This window comes from Macrobrachium nipponense, chromosome 22 (genome assembly GCF_015104395.2).
Source record: "Macrobrachium nipponense isolate FS-2020 chromosome 22, ASM1510439v2, whole genome shotgun sequence".
In the NCBI taxonomy this organism is placed as follows: Eukaryota; Metazoa; Arthropoda; class Malacostraca; order Decapoda; family Palaemonidae; genus Macrobrachium; species Macrobrachium nipponense.
Window position 1 is genome coordinate 63,710,569 of NC_087213.1, and position 13,196 is coordinate 63,723,764.

General features: G+C 36.5%; 1 protein-coding gene across 7 annotated transcripts in view; it reads right to left on the reverse strand.

Annotated features, from left to right (window-relative positions):
• The window catches only part of LOC135198752 (serine/threonine-protein kinase WNK1-like), a 569,129-nt gene that overhangs the window by 336,251 nt on the left and 219,682 nt on the right, over window positions 1-13,196 (reverse strand). For 3 of the 7 annotated variants that reach the window (XM_064226630.1, XM_064226627.1, XM_064226623.1), the window contains exon 1: window positions 9,764-9,858. The exons of 3 other annotated variants lie outside the window; for them this stretch is intronic. The gene's annotated coding sequence lies outside the window, so the exon portion shown is untranslated. Of the gene's footprint in view, window positions 1-9,763; window positions 9,859-13,196 lie in introns of those variants that run through there. One more of the 7 variants, XM_064226624.1, reaches the window with a different exon arrangement.

The window sequence follows — 13,196 nt, forward strand, 5'->3', positions numbered from 1 at the left end:
CTCTTGGATTTCTGCCTATCATTTTCCTGTGGTAAGGACTTAGTAAAGACGAAAGCGCTTGGATTTCTGCCTATCATTTTCCTGTGGTATTCGATTACTTAATGAAGTCACGTGCATATACTGTTATTTTTTAAGCATATATATATATTATATATATATATATATATAATATATATAATTAATATATAGATATATATATATATATATATATAGTGATACAGGGCACGGGACACTACTCCAAGCGACATAATCAGAGGAAGATGGATGAAAACCACACATCACTAGACAGCCTGGTGATGTGTGGTTTTCGTCCCTCTTCCTCTGATTATATATACTATATATATATATATATATATATATATATATATATATATATATATATATATATATATATATATATAATATAATTAATATTATCACAACAACCAGGATATTACTGCTCTCAACATACAACTCGCAAGACTATGACTTTACCTGCACGACCATTGCATGGCTCTTTTAACCAGAATTTTAGCATACGTTTAAAATCTCAAGGCAAAAGCGCAAGCTACAGCCGAAACTTTTAAATTCCAGAAACTTGAAGGGGGGGGGGGGGGGGGGGGGGGGGGGGGGGGGGGGGGGGGGGGGGGGGGGGGGAGGGGGGGGGGGGGGGGGGGTGGGGGGGGGGGGGGGGGGGGGGGGGGGGATTCGGATTCCACACTTTCCTTTTCTATGAAATTCGTGGACAGTGTCTAGGCTTGAATTGATCCATGAGCAACATAATCGTGTCTGAGGCGGGCGTGTCTGCACATGTTATACGCATGCACATGTGTGGTGACGTGATTGTCTCGTGATTTTTTTTTTTTTTTTTGTGCCTTCAAACACCACTTAAATTTAGCATTTGCACTGACAATTTCTGAGGTCCTTCAACAATCAAACAACTACTGTGGTAATTCAATAATAAATTGTATGCTTATTCTTGCAGATCTTTCACAAAAAAACAGTTTCTATTAAAATCTTTATAATTAACTTTTCCGATGATAATAACTATAAATTTTCGATTAAAAAAACTGTAACTTTTTCGATGATAATAAGTGTAAATTTTTCGACGATACCACTTTTTCGATAAAAATAACTAAATATATCGATGATAATAACTGTAACTTATTAATGATATCAAACTTTTTTCGATGATAATAACTGTAACTCTTTCGATGATAACTAACTCTTTCGACGATAAGTATCGTAACTTTTCATTCCCTACTCTATCTCTGGCCCTCAGTTATTTCGTAAGAATAACTGCAAATTACCTGCTCAGGTATGCGTTCGAATCCTAGTCTTGACATGTTGCACCTCCTCTATCACATTATAATCTCTCAATTTCATCTGCATGACATCCTGGGCCAAAGCAGGGCGAACCAGCCATTAAGTAGCTAGATTCGTGAATTGGTAATTGAAAACATGATACGCCACACGACATACTGGTCATCAATAATGTGTTACACCCACACGCATAAACAAACAAATAAATACTAACACAAATACACACGCACACACACACACGTGTATATATATATATATATATATATATATATATATATATATATATATATATATATATAATGTGTACGGGCAGACGTACCACAGGGAAGAATGAAACACTAAAATTTTGATGAGTTAAACAGAAAAACATTAATATCAGACACGTCCTCCATCCTATGCTTCAGCTTCATTTAACTTTTAATGATGCTAGTATCTAAATACTAAAACAAAGATAAAAAAAATCTAAAATAATGCTTATCGAGCATTGCAAAACAAAATTACCCCTTCTATAGCGGTAATGATACATAAAATCCCCATTCAATATGAGACATGGGAAAACAGACTTTGATGACGCAGTTTACATTATTGGAATGATCTATCAATCAATGAATCTTCAAAAATGACGGAGCATCTTGGAGGAAAATAGGAAATCGATGACAGATAATTGGCTCCCTCGACTACCTCCAAATCAGTGAGCGATTCGGAATTCCTCAGATGTATAAACCTATATTTGGGAGCCACAGGCTGCATAACGAATGCAGAACGATTCAATAATGCTGCTTTGCTCTAAGAATAATGGCCGAAGATTTCAAAAGAGGATTATTTTTTTTCTATCAAATAAAAACCAATAAATTCTAAAATGGAAAGTTCTGTGGACTTTTAAATTAGGTATAATGGCTTAAGATTTCAAAAGGGGATTATTTTTCTAAAATCAAAACTATATCATATATTTAGAAAAATGAAAGTTCTGTGGACTTTTATACTGGGTATAATGACTTAAGATTTCAAAAGGGTATTATTTTGATACAATAAAAACTAATAAATTAAAAAGTGGAAAGTTCTGTGGACTTTTACATTAGGCATAATGACTTAAGATTTCAAAAGGGGATGATTTTTTGCGTAAAATAAAAGCTAATACATTCAAACATGGAAAGTTCAGTGAAAACTTTTACATTTGGTATAATGACTTAAGATTTCAAAAGGGGATTATTTTTTTAATAAAAACTAATAAATTAAAAAATGAAAGTTCTGTGGACTTTTACATTTGGTATAATGACTTAAGATTTCAAAACGGGATTATTTTTTATAAGATAAACCATCTAATAAATAAAAAAAAAAAAAGGAAGGCTCCGAGGACTCTTTTACTCTCCGACTTTGAAGATAAGAATTATACATACCACATGCCACAACGTTAGTGGAACGAAATAAAATGTTTGAAGTGACTATTAGGACAAGCTGAGGTTGGCGTTTTAGTCTCTATTTTATGAAAGGAAATAAAAATATGGTCACTCCTTTCAAATTTATATATATATATATATATATATATATATATATATATATATATGTATATATATATATATTATTATCTATATATATTATATATAATATATATATATATATATATATAGGTAATTATTAAGCAATTATCGATATAAACATTAAAGCACAAACGAAGCAACAATGATGCAAATATCAATATACATACAATGTACACGTGCGTGGACATATGAACGTACGCGTTCAGGCAAAAGATTAATTCATAAAACAGTCACGCCTTTTACAAACTTACTCAACAATCTCTCTCTCTCTCTCTCTCTCTCTCTCTCTATCTCTCTCTCTCTCTCTCTCCAATACGCACGTACACGCAGGAACATCGGGATATAATCTGACAGCAAAAAGACAGCTCTTCTGAAGGCACTGAAGAAGAGACCTCATGACTATGGAAAAACTAGGTGCAAGAATGGAAGTTTCACTGAGAGATTTTCAATCTTCCGCAAATTTCCAACAGTTACACTGACCCATTGAATGTCTGATTTAGTACGGACGCCAAAACACTGACATGAAACGAACGGTCATCCATCCGTACTTCTGGAAATGAACGCTCACAAATGAGAGCTGAAAAATAAATGTAATTATCTATAGTTTTATGACTCAATGGCTCATTGCAGAGACAGAGTTTTAGCACTATGCGGGATCAGAACTCCAACTGTTTGAAGCCTTCTACGACAGTAAATGGAATAAGTCGACTGGATAAACCCTATACCATAGATTTCTGTTATACCTACGGAAAATGGGGTTAAAAAAAATCGTCAAGTAAATCAGTTTCTTTTTTTATAATTTTTAAAGCTTGGTTGAACGCGGATTAAAATGGCTAAAAATTGGAGTTTTAAAGGACCCTTAATGAGTTGGTGGAAATGTAGGGAAATTGAATACAATGTATATTTATGATACAGAACAGACTGCATACATGTTAAAAAGGTTCAAGGTAATTTCAATGATAACGATTAATCCAGTAGGTAGCATGTTGCATTACATTCCATGCGCAATTTATAAATAGATTTAAAATGACAGTTTAACGTTGCACAAACCTGACTATTTTTCCCATCATCAAATCTGCATTTGTTCACGTAAACACTTTTCATTCGTACACCTTAACCAGGAAAAGCTGCAAGCTATAATACCTCGACAGTTTTCCCATTTCTCTTGTTCCTCTATATTTCCGGCGTCGATGACCTTTGGCGTAATGACGCTAGTTAATTATACAAATCGATAAATCGATACCTCTTTGGGAGGAACACCGCAGTCTCGGCCAGCCCCCCCCCCCAAGTTGGCATGAAATTCTAACCGTTTAAAGGGTAAAGTGAGGTGCAGTGGTGTATCCATCACGTGAAATGCCATTCAAGAACCCACAATGAAACCGCTGGGCTTCTTTCATCATCATTATTATCTGAAAGGAACAAAAGCTCACATGGAACGTTTCTAAACGTCTTTTAACTTACTGAATATGCTTCCGCGCTAACTGGAAATGAGCTTAAATTTCTAGTGAGGCAGAGGTTTCGAAGTCCAAGCTACTACATCCAGACTCTGGAATTCCATAATTTTTCCCCCATTTTTTTTTTTTTTTTAAGATTCCAGGAACTTTCTTTAGCTTATAAATCTCATTTGTGGATGTTGTAAAAGCATGGCTCGTTGACAAGGTGAATAGGTGAATCATAATTCTCTGAGACGCTGTTCGCTGAACTGATATTGCAAAGCATTTTATAGCACTAAATCAATCAATCAAATTCTTTGGAAATATTCAGGACAATTGGATTGGGTCCTCAATAAAACATTAAGTTTTCTGTACACCGTCGACTTTGTGTCTAGACAGCCTTAACCTCAAGGAGTATTCAAAGTTGAAGATTATTGCGCCGGATAGCGTGATAATGCACAAGGTGAATCACCTTGAGAAATCGATGATACAGAAAAAAAAAGCAGTTCTAACTAAGCAACTATTAAATCTGACCACGGAAAACGAGTATATAATGTTACGAACAATTCATCTGTGTATATGAACATAAATTCTACAATTACTGTGTGATGTTCGGTGTAAATGAAACAAATACGCATCTGTTGGTTAATAATGTTAGTGATAAGTTACCAAGACTCGTCAGAGAATTTGAAGCTCTGTCAGGATCAAGGCGAGTGGGCTACAAGGTGAGAGAGAGAGAAAAAAAAACGAGATACATCGATGCGGTAAAAGGTTAGCAAATGCCAAATGAAGGGACCGGTGTCATGAAGTGGGTTGGTAACTCATAAAGAATAGGCAAGAACGAAGAATAGACAAGGACAAGTCAGGCAGAGGATGGGACATTTCAGAAATCGTGAGAGGAAGTTCGAGATGGAATATTTTATTATTCTATTTGTACCATACGTATGTTTATCCTTGCTTCGACAAATACAGAACTATATAATATGACGACGATGGTCTCTCTCTCTCTCTCTCTCTCTCTCTCTCTCTCTCTCTCTCTCTCTCTCTTGAGGAGACGGTTTAATGATGAAAAACATTAATTATTAACAAAATATATTTTCATTACAATTAGAAAGAAGGAAGAAAACGGTTTAACAACGAAACAAATATTATTGAACACACATACATATATACAACACACACACACACACATACAGTAAGTGTAGTGAAAAACTATATATATATATATATATATATATATATATATATATATATATTATATATAATATATATTTGTACTGAAAAAACTATACATATATATATGTGTAGGTTTTCAGTGTGTATATATGGTATTGTATGTATAAATATATAATATATATATATATATATATAATATATATTTATTATATATATATATTATATATATATTATAGTTTTTCAGCACAATTACTTAAATAAATGGAAAGGAAAGAGAGTCACCCCGATCAAAAGCATATCAAGTTGACCACCGGAGAAAGGAATGAGAAATATGATACTTGGCACGTGAAGAGAAAATAACACACACGCTCATGCACGCAAAAGATCTTTTAATAGCGTCTACATGAACGACACGTGAGAGAGAGAGAGAGAGAGAGAGAGAGAGAGAGAGAGAGAGAGAGAGAGAGAGAAGTAAAACGGCAAGGCAGAGAAATTATGCACACAGAGGTATAGCAAATTTGGCCCGATCAGTTTTAATAAGCTATCTATCTCCTAAATGTGAATCTTCACGAAAGGCTCATCACATTTCAATCACAGTTACTCTCCAAATGTCTCTTCCTCTTCGTAATCACTAAAAAAAACAAGACAAACCAGAATCGGTAACGGTAACTCGAGAGATCCTGAGAACGAATATCCTTACTATGAAAACACCAGCTTGCGCGTACTTGCAGATCTGCTGTTTACAAACAACAGGGAACGATGACCTCGTAAACAAAATTGCGAAGTGCGTCTCACTATATACGTAAAAACAGATGGCACGAAGCGGATTTATTTTAATTTTCGTTGGTGAAATAACGCTAGATTTGACCGTATATTTTAGCACGTTTTAATTTACGTTAAGGAAAGTATGTTCCTACCTTTACGTAAATTAAAACGTGTTAAAATGTAGTCAAATCGAGCATTATTTCACCAACAAAAATTAAAATAAATGCGCTATATTTTATTAGAAATCATTGTTCTGTACTGTTTAACATGCACATTACTTATTCTTTATTTTCATTCTAATAAGTATAGATATAAATATCCTATCCTAAAATTCCTGTATCTTAACTCACGCAAAACACCTTTTTCAGACCTTTTTAGGCCCTATCATAGACCTTTCGTACCCCAACACCAACAACAACAAAGTAGTTTGTAGGCTTACTCCCCGAGTAAGCAAAAATAAAGATACTGTAGCGACTCAGTATAAAAAACGGGCACACAGCTAAATTAATTACTCACATAATAAAGATGGCATGGAGAAAAATTTAAAGCTCAATTATTTGCACCATTTGTAATTCCACAGCTCATGGATTTCGAAATAATCTAAGACTTAATTTTGTCCCAAATATGAATCATTACTTAGATGGTATATCTTCTTATTCAGAGGAAAAATTTTAATTCAACGTAATTTAGGATCTCAGTAACTTTCAATTTAACCTCTTTCCCAGGTTACCAAATAATCAGAAGTACATACAAAATAAAACGTTTTCTAAATAACGCAAGGTCATTAAAATCCTCCAATTAAGAGAGAGAAATATAAGAAACTGGAAACAAATTAAGCAAAAACATTAAAGCAACAACCCCTTTTACGTCATCTCACACCACGACTATTAAAGAAACCAAATCACCGAATTCTTTCCCTTCCAAAGAAGACTCACGCAGCACTTTCTTATTTAGCACCGAAACCTCGCAAGTTCCTCCACAACTCTTGAATCCACTCCCAGCCAGCGGCGCGGGAGTGGCTCATCCCTAAAAGCTTATCAGTGGTTAGTGTCCTTTTTCGTTTAAAACAGTGGTTCTTAACCGGGGGGGGGGGGGGGGGGGGGGGGGGGGGGCTCTCTAGGGGGCCCTCGGCAGTTTCCAGGAGAGGCGCGAGCACTAGGGAAAAATGAAAAAAAAAAAAAATCTCTAATTATATTCGTTATTCCCTTAACAAGAACGAGGAACTAATATTCGGAAGTTTACGAATAAATAATCCCGTGTTTAAATAGTCCATTATATTGGATGTATTTATAGCTTACGTACATACTAAACTTGCCTAAATGCATTTGCTTCAATTCTAGATACTCTTCATGTTTTACCATCTAGAAATCCAAGGTACTTAGATCTTAATTCTCTACAAACGGATGAAGGTCTACTACGCAAGGATGTGATTTTGTATCTCAAACCTCAGTAAATATTAATTTATTTCAAGTTTCTATTTATGGGTACACGTCTATATTTGAAATCTCTATAAATGATTCTGTGTCTAAACAGTAAGCCTTCACACACACCCCCACCCCCTCTCTCTCTATACATAATACATTATATATGCATATGTATATATTCCATCTCTCTCTATACATACATTATATATATACATATGTATATATGTATGTATGTATGTATACGGTATATGTAAGTGTAGAGAATATTTACCAGCTTGTCCTAGATTTATAGTTGGCGTAAGCATACGACGAAATTTATTCATGGTGACGAAATATCTGATATAGACATTCATGACACATACCTGCATCCTTCACACACAAACACACACACGTGTTTATATGTATGTATGTATGTATGTATGTATGTATGTATGTATGTATGTATATATATATATATATATATATATATATATATATATATATATATATAATACACCGTGCCTGTTTATGTGTGAATGATGGCTGGGTTGTATTTAATACTCACATCTTGATAAATAGGTGTTTTGTGCGTATATTCACTTACAATGGAGATATGCGTCATAAATGTCTACATCGCTTATCGCATGAGAATGAATAAATTTCATCGAAGTCTTACACCCAATTTAATCCAGGACGGCGATTACATCTTACTTTCTTACATCCAGGTGAGTGGGTACCTTATCTCATTCTTGAGCCACACAAATCCAGATGAGCAGATACCTAAATAACATTCTTATGTCACACAATAATCTAGGAGAGCGGGTACTTCAATTACATTCTTAAGTGATACACAAATCCGGGTGACCAGATATCTAAATAACACTCTTATGTCACACAATAATCCGGGTAAGCGGGTACCTCAATTACATTCTTAAGTGATACATAAATCCAGAAGAGCAGCTGCTAGTCACATTCTTACGTCACACAATAATCCAGGTGAGCAGGGACATCAATCACATTCTTGTCATACAAATCCAGGTGAGCAGGTACCTCAATCACATTCTTGCTATACAATTCCAGGTAAGGAGGTACCACAATCACATTCTTGTCATACAAATCCAGGTAAGCAGGTACCTCAATCACATTCTTGACATACAATTCCAGGTAAGGAGGTACCTCAATCACATTCTTGCTATACAATTCCAGGTAAGCAGGTACCTCAATCACATTCTTGTCATACAAATCCAGGTAAGTAAGTCCCTCAATCACATTCTCATGTCACATATATCCAGGTGATCATGTACCTCAATCACATTCTTAAATGACACATAAATCCATGAGAGCAGGTGCCTAGTCACATTCTTTGGTTACATCAATTACATTCTTGCGTCACACATAAATAGAAGCGAGCACCTTCAAAGAAAGTAATATAAAGTTTTTACAAGTGAATCATCCAGAACTTGATGGGAATAAAGTGGAAGAGACGGGAAAAGAATAAACTTAAAACATCTGTTTGTTAACAAAAATATCCCAAAGATGATAAATTTTTCGTAAACAAGACAGCAAACAACTGGAGGGAATTATCACTCATGTTTCTTTCATTTTGCGTAAGTTCATTAACAAGTAAAGCATTAAAATTTTCATAAGCAAATACATCAGAACATTAGGTACGTAAATGAATGAATGGAAACGAATATCTCGTAGCAAACGACACCATCTTCCGTTTCCAGGAGTGGCACGCATTCCACGAGCCAAGTTTTCTACGAGAGGAGACCCGTGCATCGTAAACACAGGTATGCCGTATAAAAGGGCTTCGTCTATCATCGAAGCCGATGTCTTCTAATTGGAAGACAAAGAGATGACGTAGACAATGTTGTTGTTGATCACTGAGCACACACAAATTCACGTCATAGTAATAAAAATAGTTTCTCGAACAACTGGAAATAGCCACATTCCAGTAAAACTGATCCCATAGTTAACGAATCCATCAGGTTTAAACTGATCCACAGTTAACGAATCCATCAGGTTTAAAGGGACGTCTCCTAAAGACATTCCCAGCAAAAAAAATCACAACCACAACGAGAGTATATCCACTAGGAGACGGAAGTATAGTGCACTGAAAATCAACGGAAAGTCGGGCAGGCACCGAAAAATGACGCACGGCGCGAGTAGTAGAACCAGTAGCGCCAGGCAGAAGAGTCTCCGACGACTGACTGGATGGGGGAGAGCCCGCCTGTCACTCACTCGTGGAGTTGACCACATTACACCACATGCACTTACATACAAACACACACACACACAGACACGCGTCATAAACAAAATACGGACCGACCGACGCAGCGACGGAAGACATTAAGTTTAACGACGCTACCACTTCTCCCTTTCGCCGCTCCCAAAAGTACTGTTCGAGGAATCTCCTTCGCCCATTTGTTTTGGTTTTATATATATAATATTGTAGGTCAACGGCGCTGGGTCATTCGTCCTACTTATTACTGGGAACGCTCCTGTTTCTTGGATGTCCTATCGTATTTTAGGGCACTATTTGATGTACTCGTGTGTATTCATGCACTCTCTCTCTCTGTCTCTGTCTCTCTCTCTCTCTCTCTCTCTCTCTCTCTCTACATATGTGTGTGTGTGTGTGTTTGGCAAAGAAAGACACTACCTCTTGAGGTCTATATTATTAATCGCGCCCTTGACATTTCGTCAAGATACGGTCGTGATCTACTTTCAGCAAAAGGTGCTACAAGAAGTTGGAGATTACGATCTGCATCGAAAAAAAATAAAACGCGTGGGGGGGGGGGGGGGGGAACAATAAAAAGAACGTTTTGAACTTTATAGCTGTACAGAGAGAGAGAGAGAGAGAGAGAGAGAGAGAGAGAGAGAGAGAGAGAGAGAATGTCGATTAGTATATAAAATGAGAGATGTTCGAAGGAAGAATTTAAACTTACCTTATACACGTGACCCAATCATATACGTGTGTGTGTTGTGTGTGTGTGTGTGTGTGTGTGAACCTGAGCCTAGTCTAGTACATCCCATTCAAGGGTAACTTTCTACCACTTTTTCTTTCGCCTGAACTTTGACTTTCTTCCTTAGTTCCTTTTGCAGCTTCTGCTGAGAGCCCGATTTCTCAAGCCACGCCTCCCATTCCTAGTTTCTCCATAGTTCTTCTTTTCGTTTCTCTTTCTCACGATCCTTCACCAAAGTGACCTCTATTACGAATGTTCCATTCTCTTCTTCCCTTCCCCACCCCCTTGTATTTTTCCAACGTGCCTGGGCAAGATGAGGACATGAGGCTGAACCGTTCCACCGGCCTCTTGCCATTAAAAACTGTCCTGGAATTGTTTCCTCGTTCTTCCAGTCGTTAGCCAATTTTTCTATGGGAGGCTGCCGCAGGAGCATGATCCCGTGCTGGCATATAGCCTGCTTACTATCAAAACAATGCAAATTATCAGCTTAACAATGCACTATTGATGAGCTTCTATCGAAAGCTACAGTGTTTGCGACGTGGTTTCAGTTTTTAAGAGATACATGCTGTTTTCCCTGTCAGTCAGACTCAAAATATTCCTCATTTCACTGAATTTCAGTTAAAAGAAAAATGGTAAAAGCGCTAAAATGTACTTCATGAACCCGAATCCGCAATTCACATTTCTGGCAAGAGCTAGATCTGATTCCACAAGGACATTAAGTGACTCTTTCAGAATCCTTTGATTCACATGAGTCAACCCAAGACAGTCCTGTAAGGAAGATTGTTGTACATCATGTCTGTATTATGGTTAACCACAAACTAACTGTATCATATTTGTCAAGGTCCAATTATTATCAGGTGACTATTGGCCTAACCGCAGATTTAACGATCAGCATTAAATGACCATTATTTTTAGTTTTCTGTAAAAGAAAACTATTGGTATGTTGATCATCCACTCTCCACTTATCAAACATACCAAATTACAGCACTCTAGCCTCAGTAGTTTCTTTTTTCTATATATGGTTAAATCTAGTCATGACCGTGCGTCTGGCACCGCTATATGTGCCAAAAAGACAGGCCATCACCGGACTGCATCTGAAAGTTTCATGGGCGCAGTTGAGTTTCATGGGACGTGACTGAGAGTTTCATACAGCATCATACGCTGTGCAGAAAACTTAACTGCGCCGAAGAAACGTCTGCGCATTTTTTCCACTTATTATAATTTTGCTTCTCAACTCTGGCAATAAAATAAGAATTCGGATTCAAGGATGGACGTCGAACATTAAAACTTTACCCCAAAAGATGGACGACAATTAAGAAAATTGAGCTTACAAAGAGAGAAAGAGAGAGAGAGAGAGATACTCATTAAATTCTCACGAGAGAGAGAGAGAGAGAGAGAGAGAGAGAGAGAGAGAGAGAGAGAGAGAGAGATGGTCACTATATTCTCACGACAGAGAGAAATTATCATATTCTCACAACAGAGAGAGAGAGAGAGAGAGAGAGAGAGAGAGAGAGAGAGAGAGAGAGAGAGAGAGAGAGATGGTCATTACATTCATTCATACGACAAACTTCATACATAATTCTTGCCACTCATGACCCTGTTATAGCAAACCAGTACTCCTCTATATTGAATCTTACCAAACCCCCGGAAATCCAATAGAAAAGCACTACACCCCTTCCCCCACTACTCACCAATATTTCGTCAAAGCATCGCACACCAATCATTTCATTTTTATTACATTACTTTCAGATAAGATCGCTAGCTGTTATTGAGGCTTGAAATATCCCCCTTAGATTATGCTTGGGCGGGACAGTGAGCTAATAAGGGGAACGTGTAAGGATTGCATGACACACTTGCAAGGCGACTCAGCCTAGAATACGAATATGTATATAATGATAATGCCATAACCTTCTCATATAGGTATGTTAATAATAGCTGATTGCTGGTACATATAATTGATGCCTTTCACGTCAATTGATAGACTTATGGAAAGGAATATCTCAAAATTCCAGTGATATTATTATTATTATTATTATTATTATTATTATTATTATATTATTATTACTTCATTCAGATGATAAATCCTTTTTTTATGGAACAAGCCTACAGGGGCAACCGACTTGAAATTCAAGACACCAAAGAATACACTGTTTTTATGAAAGAGGTTACATAGGAAAATGCGAAATACAGAAAGAATGAAAGTAAAATGACGTATACAGAAACAACGAATAAAAAACCAAGAAAAGAACTATTTTGATTAACGAACACTAGACATCTTTTACATCCCGATGCGAAAGATTCTATCAAACCACCGAACCGAATAATTCCCCAACAATGTTATCAAACTCACTTCGGAAATGAAATAAGCACGAAGCTATTCAGCCGAGCTGTGTCGCCTGAACTTGATGCACGAACGAACGTTCAAGTCTCCACGTGACAAGGTCATCATTCCTTATTCAGGAAGAAAATGGTGAAAGTAAAAACTGAGAAACTTTCAAGTTTCATCCGGTGAAAGTGAAAACTAGTGAACTCATAACGTTATATTTACGCGAGCGATAAGTTTGGCGCGAAATTGATCAAGTTGGTAAATACCGCAAAAAATGGGAATATCCG